Source organism: Columba livia, chromosome 2 (genome assembly GCF_036013475.1).
Source record: "Columba livia isolate bColLiv1 breed racing homer chromosome 2, bColLiv1.pat.W.v2, whole genome shotgun sequence".
Taxonomy (NCBI): Eukaryota; Metazoa; Chordata; class Aves; order Columbiformes; family Columbidae; genus Columba; species Columba livia.
This window is the reverse complement of record NC_088603.1, coordinates 30,385,408-30,397,971: the sequence shown is the minus strand read 5'-3', so window position 1 is coordinate 30,397,971 and position 12,564 is coordinate 30,385,408. Positions and strand designations below refer to the sequence as shown.

The 12,564-nt window shown below is 36.9% G+C and overlaps 1 long non-coding RNA gene across 1 annotated transcript in view; it reads right to left on the bottom strand.

Annotated features, from left to right (window-relative positions):
* LOC110366050 (uncharacterized) overlaps positions 1–12,564 on the bottom strand; it is a 173,173-nt gene that overhangs the window by 115,502 nt on the left and 45,107 nt on the right. The window contains exon 6 of the long non-coding RNA XR_002426063.2: positions 713–848. This is a non-coding gene — a long non-coding RNA (uncharacterized LOC110366050). The remainder of the gene's footprint in view (positions 1–712; positions 849–12,564) is intronic.

Sequence of the window (12,564 nt, the reverse complement as noted above, 5' to 3'; positions counted from 1 at the left end):
GTTGATAGGAATCACTAAGACCAATGCCATCTGTAACTCTCCCAGTGTGGCCATTTCTGTTTACTGGTCTGAGGAGTTGTGCAACTGGAGCTCCCTCATCTCTTCCAGTATGGCACTGAAAAGAGGTTTACGGCACTCATAGTAAGAAACAAGTTGAGAGATCACTTCTGGCATATCCCCTCTTTGCCAGTGTTTTATTTATAGTTTTCTTCTATGCCACTATTTTATTTATGGTATTAAATATATAAAGATATTATAGTACAGCAAAAAAGCTATTATAGAAAAACAGAAGCTGTTTTGTCCAAGAGCTGTGCTTATAACAAGGCCACCTGGTTTAACATCCACCGATATTCAATGATATACAGAACTGAGATATTTTCCTTCTTTTTTTTATTAAATCAGATATTTCATCTGTGTCATGCTGGTGCATAAAATACAGAACATTTCTTTCTAAGGAACTGAAATGACTCAGATCTTATCTTTTAGGAGAGAACAGTGTTCTGAGTTTTGTTCTGAAATCAGTCCCTTGAATATCTTCGCTGCCTGGAAGTACATTAGTATTAAACAGAGTGTTTATCCCACAAGTTATTATGTAACCACTGTAAATAATATATAAATACTTCACCTGTATCTTAGCTTAGCACTTCTTTTAGTACTGGACTCATTTCATTAATATTTTTTTATTGGAAGTGTTAGTAAATCAATCCCTTACCTTCTCCTTAAGGCAGTCAGCTCCTCCTGGTGGCTCCTTGCAACCTGCAGCCAAACAGCCTCCTGGATTTTCTGCGTTTGTCCTTGGACTTTGCTGAGCAGAGCAATGAAGGTAGAGCTGTAAATTACTTTTCCTCCTTAAAATATAGAAAAGAATGGGGAAATCTTTTGCCATTCAAAGCTATTGATGAAAAAAATAAACTGAAACAAATGTTTGCATTATTCTTCGCATTAAAGCTTCTTGTTCTTTTCATACCCTGAATCTTATGAGTCATACAAATGGGAGCTGTAAGAGTCTATATTGCGCGATTACTCATGTTCCTGCCTCTGCTACACCAACACTTTTTGAAGTGTATTGTAAAGCTGTGCGGTAAAGCCCAAACTATTCTACAGATTGAAGGCTGAAAGCCTGAAAAAATATTTGTAGCAATATCTTTTCTTTTTAGATCTTGCCTTCCCTTAATCTCAGCAATGCTACTCACCAAGTAGTTACCCATGTGTTTGCATGCTTCTCAGAGCAGGTCTCTGTTGCTCAGCCAGGAACACATTTCTGACAATCTGCCTAGTTTTCCTTCCTCAGTTTTACCGCTGAACTGGCTGTCTCTGCCCTGGTGCTTCCTTCACCTGTTGAAACTGCCCAGTTAAACTTCTGAGCAGCACCCAACAATGCCGGTACAGTTGTCACATGCCCTTTCCTACATCTGAACACCACCAAAAACAACAGAAAAAAGCAGAGTCTCTCCCTCTCCCTTCATGTCTTCATAACAGACTCGAGGGATGCCCAAATAAAAAGACAGCTGTTGAACTGTGAATTGTCAGTGTATTAGAAGAACAGCTCTCACAGTGATACATATATATTGAATTTATTATATAGGATCACATGCAAAACTTAGTTATCCCTTGATACATAAATCTTCTTTCAGGAAAAAAAACAAACAAAAACAAAAACAAAAAAACAAACAAACATCAAACATTTGGAGAAAAGAACAGAAGAAGTTCCAATAAAATCCACTGGTAACAAGCTATCAGCTGCATGGCAGGATGTTATACACCCAGTTTTCAGTAAAGGGAACAAAATCTGCTGCCATTGCTGCATACCAGCACCAGTTTTCAGATTTTAGGTCTCTGTGTTATGTCAGTACTCTCAGTTATCCACTGAAGGTGTGCTTTTGGTGTCCGTCTAAAAGTACCAGCAAAAGTCCCAATTTTCAGAAGCAGGTATTTAATGCTTTGTGAGAAATAAGGCATCATGCCTCATGCCAGGCACCTACAGAGAGAGCCAACCCAAATCAATCGCTAGGATCTTAGCAGGAGGTTAAGAACCCACGCACAGCACAGCAAGCAGACAAGACAAGCTTCATTTCTGATATAAATACACAATGCACTGAAGAAAGCTTACAGGCATCAAATCTTTTAGGATCAGTGTAATTAGCTTACTCAACTATTTTGGTGTTGAAAATGCAGCCTTGTGTGTCAAAGCACATAAGTAACAATTAGCAAATAAATTTCTGTCTCTAGCCACTGGGAGGGAGAAAATTGTGGGTACTATCTTTAATATCAATAAAATAACACAGTAAATGCTTTTAGGCTTTTTGAAATCCCTAGTTATGATTTTGGGGAAAAATGGGGGTTATCTTGTGGCCTGAGGCAAGTTGCTATAGTTTTTCATTTCACATGGATTTCTACTGTTCTTTGCAACAAGCCATGCAAATATGGTTCAGGTTTTATTGTCACACAAATTTCCAAGATTGGGATTTTAATTCATGCTGTACATATGAAAGTCATCTGACCAATAAATCTTTTTGTAGTTGACTGTTGAAGATGGCTTCAAGCCAATGCCGAAGAACGTTCACCTTAAAGTAACCCCTTTTTATTATTTTCAATTGAAAAATTATTATTAGTTATTATACTTGTGCCTTAGTCTAAACTGAGATCAGGAACTTACTACATTAGGTGTTACCCACAAAAACACTAAGAACGGTCGTTGAAAAAATTAGTTTGTGACTCATATAGGCAAGACAGATTCAAATGAAATACATTCCATTTCCTAGTGGGCAGTGATGTTCAGGCAACTTAAGTTGAATGAAAATCTTTATTATTTTCTTTAATAAATATTTTCCATCTATTAAAGATTATTAATTACATTTCTAGAGTTACTTGAAACAAGGACAACTTGCATTATTCAGTGTTTTAAGATTATAAAATATGTAATAAGATTATTCAGTGTTTTAAAAGATACATCGCACATTTGAATTAAAATCTGAAATTTTGTAGTTTTCCACAAAATTCACAACCTACATGAATTTTGACTCAGGAATATCAGATCAAGTCTTTCACTAGCATCATTAAAGAAAAATAATTGAACAAGCAGAGCTACTTTTTAAGAAAATACAGAACATATTAAAAACATGCACATGCATACTTCCACAAGCTGTATGTGCAGACTATTAACTTTTTTAAGCTAGTGAAAATTATTTTTAATTCCACTATAGGCTCTGAAGGCTGCTTTTGACCCCATAGTGCCTGGATAGTATAGCTGTTCTTTAGTGGCAAAAAAAAGTAGACCAAACTAAGCAAAGTCAATTCTGTAGCTGTCAGGAAAGCCTATAATATATTCTGCTCAGTCCTGCAGTCATGAAAATTTCTAAAATAGCAGAACTGCAACTGACTCAGAATCCCATCTAAAGCTCCCTGAATTCAATAGAAATTCTTTCGGTCAGTCTAATGGGCTTTGGGTCATGGCCTCATGCATTAAATTAATTTATATAGAAAAAAATCTATTTCCTTTTACTTTCAATTAATCAGAGGACTGAGTGTGACCTATTGGTGGAGTGGTAAATAATACAGAGAACAGGTCAGTTGGACAGAGTGACTTGGATCATTTTTAGAGGTCGGTTCAGATCCAAACATGGGATTTAATGCAGCCAAATGCAAGGTCTTCTATCTAGAAACAGGGAATCTTTGTAAGATAAGGAAAGCCATTGTTCAGAGCAATGATTCTGTCTCCAGATTGATAATAAATGACTATAATGTTAGAGGACCAGCTGAACCTGATTTCCTTCAGTGAGCTAACGTGATCCTTAATTGATTTCCAAGCAAGGGAACATATGATAAAAGCGGTAAAGCAGCATTAATGGCACCATTAATGTAATACTGTGTCCAGAATTAATATCCATAATTCTGAAAGGATATCAAGGAATTGGAAGTGATTCTAGAATGATACAATGATGCAGTCTTCAAAATATGCCTCATTGTGAGAGATAGAAAAAACACAGCCTATTTGGTTGATCTGTAAATAACCTAGAGATAATTCACAGGTTGTTTACACAGAAAAAATATTTCTGACAGTAAGTAGAATTTTAATCTGGCAGGAAAAGGTATGACAAGATCCAAAGTTAATCTAAACAAAATTTGACTAGAAGCAAAGGGAGTATTTGAAACAGTGAGGAGAACTAACTTTTGGGACAAAAGGGATATTACAGTTAGCCAATATTGTATCATTTATGTAGGACCTTTACCTCAAAAGAATTGGGGTGTGCTAAAGAAATTAATGGATGACATTTTTTGACTTCTAGTATGCAGGAGGTTGAACCTGGATATAAGAGGCTATAATGTCATTTCATTTAAAAATCTATGACATTGCAATATGAGAAAGACAGATGAATGACAGTTATTTGCTGAACCATGTACGGCGTCTTTTCCGGGTTGAGTCTGGTAGACAGCCCATCTGCCTGAGAACATATTAATGACAATGTTATTAGGTAAATGGTTTGCAATCCACTATGGATGACACAATCCCTTATGCATGGAGCTTTGTACATTCTGTATCACTAATGAATATCAGATTTTATTCTCCAGTTGCAGATGTGCCTTGAGTCTCTCCAGTCTTGGCAGCCAGGTAGTAAGACACAGATAGACATGCAGGAGATGCAGAAGACCGAACAAGTTCAAGCGTCTTTGTGAAGAAGTTTGCTCTGCTTTAATAGAAATCTAAAGGTTTATATCATGTGGACAAGAACCACAGAATTAGTGGTCCATTTAGGCACCAAATAGATTAGGATCCCAGTAGGAGTTTATGACTAGGGGACTTCGCGGGGTCCTGGGATAGCAATCAACACAGTACAGAAACAGGCCCACCAAAGAGGACCAGTGGATAGGTCTCCACCAGCTTCAACCAACTGTGAACCAAAGAATCCCAATAAATCCTGGCCCAACCACTTGGTGCAGTGAGCACAGTCTCACTGTTTCATGTCTGGCTGGTAGTATGTGAGCTCATTCTCCACTACAAGACTCATCACAGTACAGTGACGGTTGTGGGGACATGACACTAATAGCCTGGAATTTTTGCTGTTGGGGTGATGGAACAAGACCAGCAGCATTTTCATACACCTGATGCACAACCACATTCCTGCCAAGGTGTACAGACCAATAACCTCAACAGGGGAAGAGCAACTTCAAGTCCAATTGCCACCACGACTGCTGGTTGTGCATTTATTTCCCCTGGTAGAGATATCAGGCCCAAGCAGGAATTAAGAGAGTCATGGCTACTCCCACCATAGTTAGACATTTCTGTTCTGCATTACCAATCCTTCTCATAGTAATCATGATGAATCAGACAGTGATGAGCAAGTAAAAAGCTAAAACCACTAAACGCATAAGAAAATCTAAAGGGCGCTTAATAAAACTCTTTGATTGGCTATTTCAACTTTTAATACTATCTATCATAATTAATTTTGATGATCTTAAGCTAAATTAAAAACAACAGGTAGCACTGCATGGAAAGAAAATTATAAGGGTACCTTAATGGAGCCACCGAACGTAGTGCCCTGTAGGTAACCATAACTTAATTTAAAAGCACACTTGATATGCAGCAATACACCCAAGTAAAATGGCAGGTGATCCTCAAAACAGGATAAGAAGTAGCTGTTGTATCCATCTTCAGTCACAGTAAATCTGTGTGAACGTGGTGCTTTTCATTAAGCAATCAATAATATATTTTATTAGTTCCAGAACACTGCATACAACCCACTAGAAGCAATCTCACTCCACAGTTTTGAGTGTGAATACCACAATTAAACCAAGAAAAAATAAATTAGTTTTTCTGAAATCTGGAGGTTTTCGAGTTCTAAAAGTCCAATTACAAATTAGCAAGCTGTGAATAATCAGATTTAAAAAAACCCACAGTTTCAAAGCTGCATGAGCTTTACTTGTAAAATCTGTAAAGATTTATGAAGTTAAATAGTAATTGGTGGCAAATGAGAACAATGATGATCGTCAAAGGAATAATCATTTTCACTTCTAGTTTTGGAAATAATACCTGGCCTTTTGGGAGCACCACAATCTTTCTGCAACACAGATGTTTGAAATATACACAAACAATGAGATAGCTTTGTACACTTCCAGGCTACTAAGAAATATATCTGTTTTTTTGAAAACTTCCCATCTCCCAGACATCTTCCAGTACAGCGCTGGACTAGATTTCCAAATGTGTCCATTCACTTGTTCCCATTAAGAGGGGAAGATACTTGCTGTTATAAAAGTTTGGAAATCTGGTTTACTTCATTACAGCACTAGGCTGGAGATAACCATGTCTTGAAACTCATCCAGATCTAGATGCTGAGGACTTTTGAAATTCTTCCTGGCTTCAAATCGGCATACTAATATCAACTAGTATGTATATGTTTCATATGGATATGATGCAGCTCTTCATCATGTGTGTAATTCAGTCTTGGCATGGTAAATCTCATGTTCTAAGAAGGAGATAATTTTGCCTATCGGTCTCCTTTTAGTGTGTGAGAATGTAAAATCAAACATAGTGAAATTTTCATTCAGTTACAAACTCTCACTGCAGTGAATGGCCCTTTAAAATTGTTAGGAAGCTGGGCCACTCAGAATATGAGAGGCACATTTCAATCTGGTTGCATCGGAAGTGCTCAAGAGTAAGAGTGAATGGTGAGGAATGTATTTTCAGGCTTACAGAACACATCTATTCTCAGGGACTGGCTGAAAGGATGAGAAAATCAATCCTATAAAGTGGAAACATAAAAATAAGAAAAAAAAACAGTGTCCCAAGGACTTCACAGTCTATTCATTAAATCCCCTATGCTGTTGAAGTAGAACCTTATATACAAATTGACTATGAGGTGATTATTTAGAGTCTTAAGGACTAATTTCAGGACTAAATGACTGTAGATTTACACCTGTAAAGACAAATAAAACCTCCTGTATGAAGCCACCACAAGCAAAAGAAAGGGTGGCTCAAACAGCTGGGACATTCGGCAAAGACTTAAAAAAAATTCAGTCTATATTTTAATTCAGCCATAAACTTTCAACAAATTACTTAAGGCACAAAATCTGCTGGTTAATAATACAGCTAAACTCTCTTCTCTCACACAGCAAGAGGATCTCATCCAAACTGTTTACTGGGAAAAATCCTTGGTCCAAACTGTCTTCCAAACGATGTTTGACAGTCATCTGGGAAAGTATAATATGACCCATAATATGTCAAAGGGCACACTAATGAAAGTTAAACTTTCTGGGCAGATGGATGTCATTGCCTAGGACTGTATCTCATTTCTATTTAATATATTACTGTAGTTAAATCCATGTGAATGTGTGAAAAATACAAAAAAGAGCACTATCATGTAATACTGTAGTACTACGGGCAAGAAAGATCTGTGAAAACAATCAAACCTTTCTGTAAAATAATGAAAATAATCAATGATACAGTCATGCACCCATGAAGTACAAGACTTAAACTTCTCTAAGATTCTACTCTTCCAATCACAAACTCTGCCTTTAAGTCATGGGACAAAGTTATATGAAATTGTCAATATAGATGGGCAGATGTGAACCTGATATCAATACATATGCATTGTACACCAAAGCACAAAAGTGCACAATTATATCTCACATAGCTATTCCCAAACACATTCAATTTCAGACTGGATCAGCCAACCCCATCATAAGCTTGTCTTCAAACTATGGTCCATTTCAAGAATCACAGAGCAAATTCCATTCACTAGAACTGGGAGGAAGAAAACCTCTCCAGAAAAGGTTGAAATATTTTTTTAATAGAAATTTAGGCCCAGCTTCTTGAATGTGGTTCTTCTGTCTGGATTTTTCACAGAAATAGAAAGGCAGCAAACAGTCCTCAATGACTTAAGTGATATTTAATATTTCTGGGGGAAAAAAAAAAAAAGGAAGAAAAAAAATTAAAAAGGTCATTTGATTTAGAGACTTAGCTGATACAATTTCACTGAGAGTTATGAAGACTTACACTGGTATAATGTTTAGGTAAATTGTCATACCTCTAATCCATAAAGTGGTATCAGCAGAGAACAAAGATATGGCTGTTTAAACGTTACTGGTTTTGCCAGTAGTTTTCTTACCAAACTTCACTGATATTGTAGACAGAATCCATGCAGTGCAAATTATCCTCTATTTCAAAGATACCAGCTTTAAAATGAAGTTCATTTTCTTGCATAAATAGGATACAATATAAACAAAGCTTCATAGACAACTGAATGTCGAGACTGAAAAACACTTTCAGTCTGTGCTAGTTAGCATAAAACAACATTATGTTTCCCTGAATGGCTATACTAAACATTTAACAAAAAAAAAAAGTCTACATTTAGAAGCCATAATTTGACTGGTTTCAGTTGCAAAGCCTTCTGATTACTACTATTAAAAAAACTTACCATGATTCATGCCCATTTATGAAGAAAAAAGCTGGCTGGGAACAAAAAATCTACAACAATAAGTTGTACATTTTTCATTAAATTATGTTTTTCCTATGAATATGGAGGATTTTAAAAGCTTTTTAAATAGAAATTATTTTTAATTTCTATTTTATTCCCACTGTGCAGGCTACCATTTTTAGTCAACCAGCAAAATGGAGAGGAAAAAAATGGGAAAATAAAATCAGAGTTAAAACATTAAGAAAATGTCAGGAAATTAATGGATCTTTATTAAAGAAATATTTTTTAGGGCTACTTTTCAATAAGAGAAGAATTTTAAATGAATGATGCTAGAATTGTGATGAATAGCCCGATGAAACTAATGAATGTGAAAAAGTCATTATGTAATTTTTCTTAGAGCTCACTTTCTTACTATTTTTTTTAAAGAAAATAAATTAAAACAAGCAAACGAATAACTAAAACCCTGCAAGCCCTCAACAAAACAAAAAAGCAACACTATAAAGAAATTAATATCTTCTCCAGTACAGCACGGTAATTTATGGCTACACCCTGTTGCTACCCAGCCATAGCTTTAGGATCACAGAACTGCTGAGGCTGTTGGAAGAGGGACATCTCCTATGAAATCTCCTGCTCAAAGCAGGCTCACCTGGGCTCAGAAAAGGTTGCTTGGGGTCCAAGTAAGTCTTGAAAACCTCCAAGGATGGAGGCTATGACTGACACTGCAAGAAAGATCTTTCTAAGGCAGAGAGGATACTCTAGTGTGAGAAATCAGTTTCTTCATTCCAAATACAGACACACACACATTATATAAGCACCATGCCTTGGTGTGTTGGTCCATCATGGACACTTTCAGCTCTTGTACTTTGGACATCTTAACTTTCTTGGTGCATTTTGTCTAGATGCTGGGACCACAAGAACAAGTTTTGCTGCCAAAGGTAAGAAAGCATCACCTCCAGAGGTCAAGTGTTACTGACTCATTCATTATTCAAGGATGGCATCTTACATAGGAGAGAAAAAGTAAACATATCTGAAACATATACAGCTTTGGGCTGGGGGAGTCTCATGTCTAATACTTGAGTACAACAAAACCTAGGCAACAGTTTGGAAAGGAATCATCTCAGTCTCATGGCTTACACAGTATAATTACCTGTCTGAAGCTCATAAATTATATGATCTCCATTGATATTTTCAAAGTAGTTTTAGTGTGTACAACCGCCTATTTTAAAGTATGTTACTAAGAGCTGGTTTGTTCAATGTGGAACTTTCAGCTGGACAGTGTCACAATTTTCAAGGTTTGGCTAGTTCATTTTACAACCATAAATGGAGATATGGAGAAGTGTAATGAATTATACTCAGTAGTTTTATGGCAGCAGTACACTTAATCAGTCTTCTCATATTGTTATATATCTTGGAATTATGTGTATATAAGTGTTTTTTTATGTATGTGTGTAGATATATATATACACATACATATGTAATGTTTACCCAGTTCATTATCTGCTTAAGAGAAGATTAATGATGAGAAGCACTATAGGTGTAATTTCTCAGGTAGTTAACATGGGTATTCATATTAAATTTAATTTACTTATTGCCGAATCAGCACCCTTTACTAAAACAGCAAAGTTATGTTAAGAGAACAAAGTATGGATTGTATTCCCTGGCAATGTGAAGAGTTCAGGAAATGAAAAGTTCTTCAATCATATATAACATAAAGAGTATTGTTAGTGCAGAAGCCTTGTATCAACTTCAGTGACTCATTTACTGGTTATTCTTTCATTGTTTTAACGGCATTATGAATTAGAGCTCTGCAGTTTAAATAGCATCAAATACATGGAATAGAACCCCTGTGCCTCAGTTAACCTTAAACAAGTTCCCAAAAACAAGAAAAACAGATTTAATGGATGCAATGCCCTTACACTGTGGAGGGGTTGCTCTTAGATGGAGACTTGTTACTGAACCAGCCAGGAATTTCAGGACCAACTCGGAAGTTGTGAACGGGACCTGCTGTGAGAGAGAAGCAACTCCACAATAACAAGGCCCCAATGTGGTGTAAATCAACAGACCTATCAGCAGTGAAACTTCAGCGCATGGACAGCTCATGAACATAGATGATATCCAATTAGCGAATGCATGCTTGGAGCGTGGACGCATGATCAGTGAATAGCTGCATATATAAGGAGGCTTGTTTCTGTAATAAATGGCTCTAGTGTGATTCACATTGAATCGGAGTGCAGAATCCTTTATTCACTCCAACATTACACTATATCATACATGCCAGAAGGAAAGAAAATAAGATAGTAGAATAGCAGGGCAACATAAGAAAGACATTTTCTATTTAAAGCTTCAGAAAAATGAACCAAACCTGTGAGGAAGAGGCTGAAATGCATGTATTAGTGCATCCTAAGACATTAAGATACTTAAGGTTTTCCGTCCTTTATAGCTTTCAGTATTAAAAATTTGACGCTGTTCCAACAATACCTGGAGAAAGTACTTTAACTGTTTCTGCAACCTGATACTGTATCCACTGATTCACAATGAAGTTTTTATTTGCTTCATTACATTGTTCTGCTCTCCTTTCTAACTGGCTTCAGTTGCAACAAATATTTGCACTCTTGTTTGCAATATTAGCAGTCGCTTCCTACCCTTTTGTAAATTACTTTGGCCCTAACTTTAACTCAAACCATAAATAAAGGGATGATTATGTGAAGCATATGGACTCTAAACAAGTTCTATGAATCCAGCAGGAGACTTCAATTGATTTCATTGGAAGCTTACTAAACGATGCTGGAGGTGCATGGCCATTTGATTGGACACTTTTTAATGCAGTGATCACTTTCTTCTTTTCTTACTTTCTGTCTAAAGTAAACAGATTGAAAATCGTTATATGTCAGAGTCCTGTATATGGCATCTGGGACTCGTTCTTTGGTAGAGATGTCTATGTGTTATGACGTTTTAATTTATTTACTTTCTTTATGTAAATCAGAGAGACTGATAAAGAGCTCTGAAGAGATAGATAATCAAGCCTGACAGCTAAAAAGTCCTGTCAGCATTTAAGCAGAGCACCCAGGAAAAGGTTAGATGCCTTTTGAGAACAGCAGCAGAAACTTTGAAGGCTAAGGAAAGAGTTCTGAAATCTCTGCTAATGCCACTGAGAAGAGTGCTTTTGTTTTGCCAGATGAGTCTACCTTAGCTTTCACTGTCATTTCCATTATCGAATGATCTCCATTCTGAAAAAGGATAACTAGCTATTGATTCAAATGTCAGCAGCTTAAATGCTATTAGCCAGGGGCATCATCAAAAGGGAAGGCCACTGCATCAACAATATTGTACACTCCTGCTTTGCAGGACCACATCTCCTATTCTGTGTAGGCAGGCTTACGGCTCAGCATAACTGTGCATCTCATAATCATTCATATATTTATCCTCACAAAACCTCTGCAGTTCTTGCCCTTATTTTAGAAGCAGGTAATGCATGTCTAGGATACAGGCTGCAGTGGAGCATAGGATTGCCCGAGCTAGCTTTTTCTACTGCTTTGGTACCATCAGCTGCAGTGTGGACGCAGCAGTACGGAAGATGGTGCAGGGCAATATGCCCTTAGGAGAAGGAAGGACACAAGATGCTTCAAGCGCTTGAATTAACTCCTGCTGCCTGACAAAATCACAGTGGAACTGGAACTGAACAGAAGTCTCCAATTCAATGGATTGGGCAGTTCTTCCATGCTGTAGTTATCTTAGGATGTCCACATAAAGTTTGTTATGGGTTATTTCTTTCCATCCCAGTCATAGCTAATAGTGCAAAGTAGGACACAAAAGTAGGCACTGACAAAGCAGTGAGAACGTAGACAGACTCCTCTCTAGAGAGTTAACTGTGTAATATTACAAAGCAACACACACATGTAATAAATGAGAAGGTTGACTATGACAAAGTGTAGTAATAAACATATTTTATGCACATGGTTCTGGGAACTCCTAATAACTAGCCCTCATTTTTTGTCCTCCAGGAGATTACTAAATCTCTAAATATCAAACTGAATTCCTTAGACATCCACACACCTGACTGGGAGCCTGAGCTGTGTGCAAGCCTCCTGTTTCACCTCTAATTCAAAAGATCACTTCCAGGAAGCTCTGAAGGGGAAACAGTGAGGCACTTATT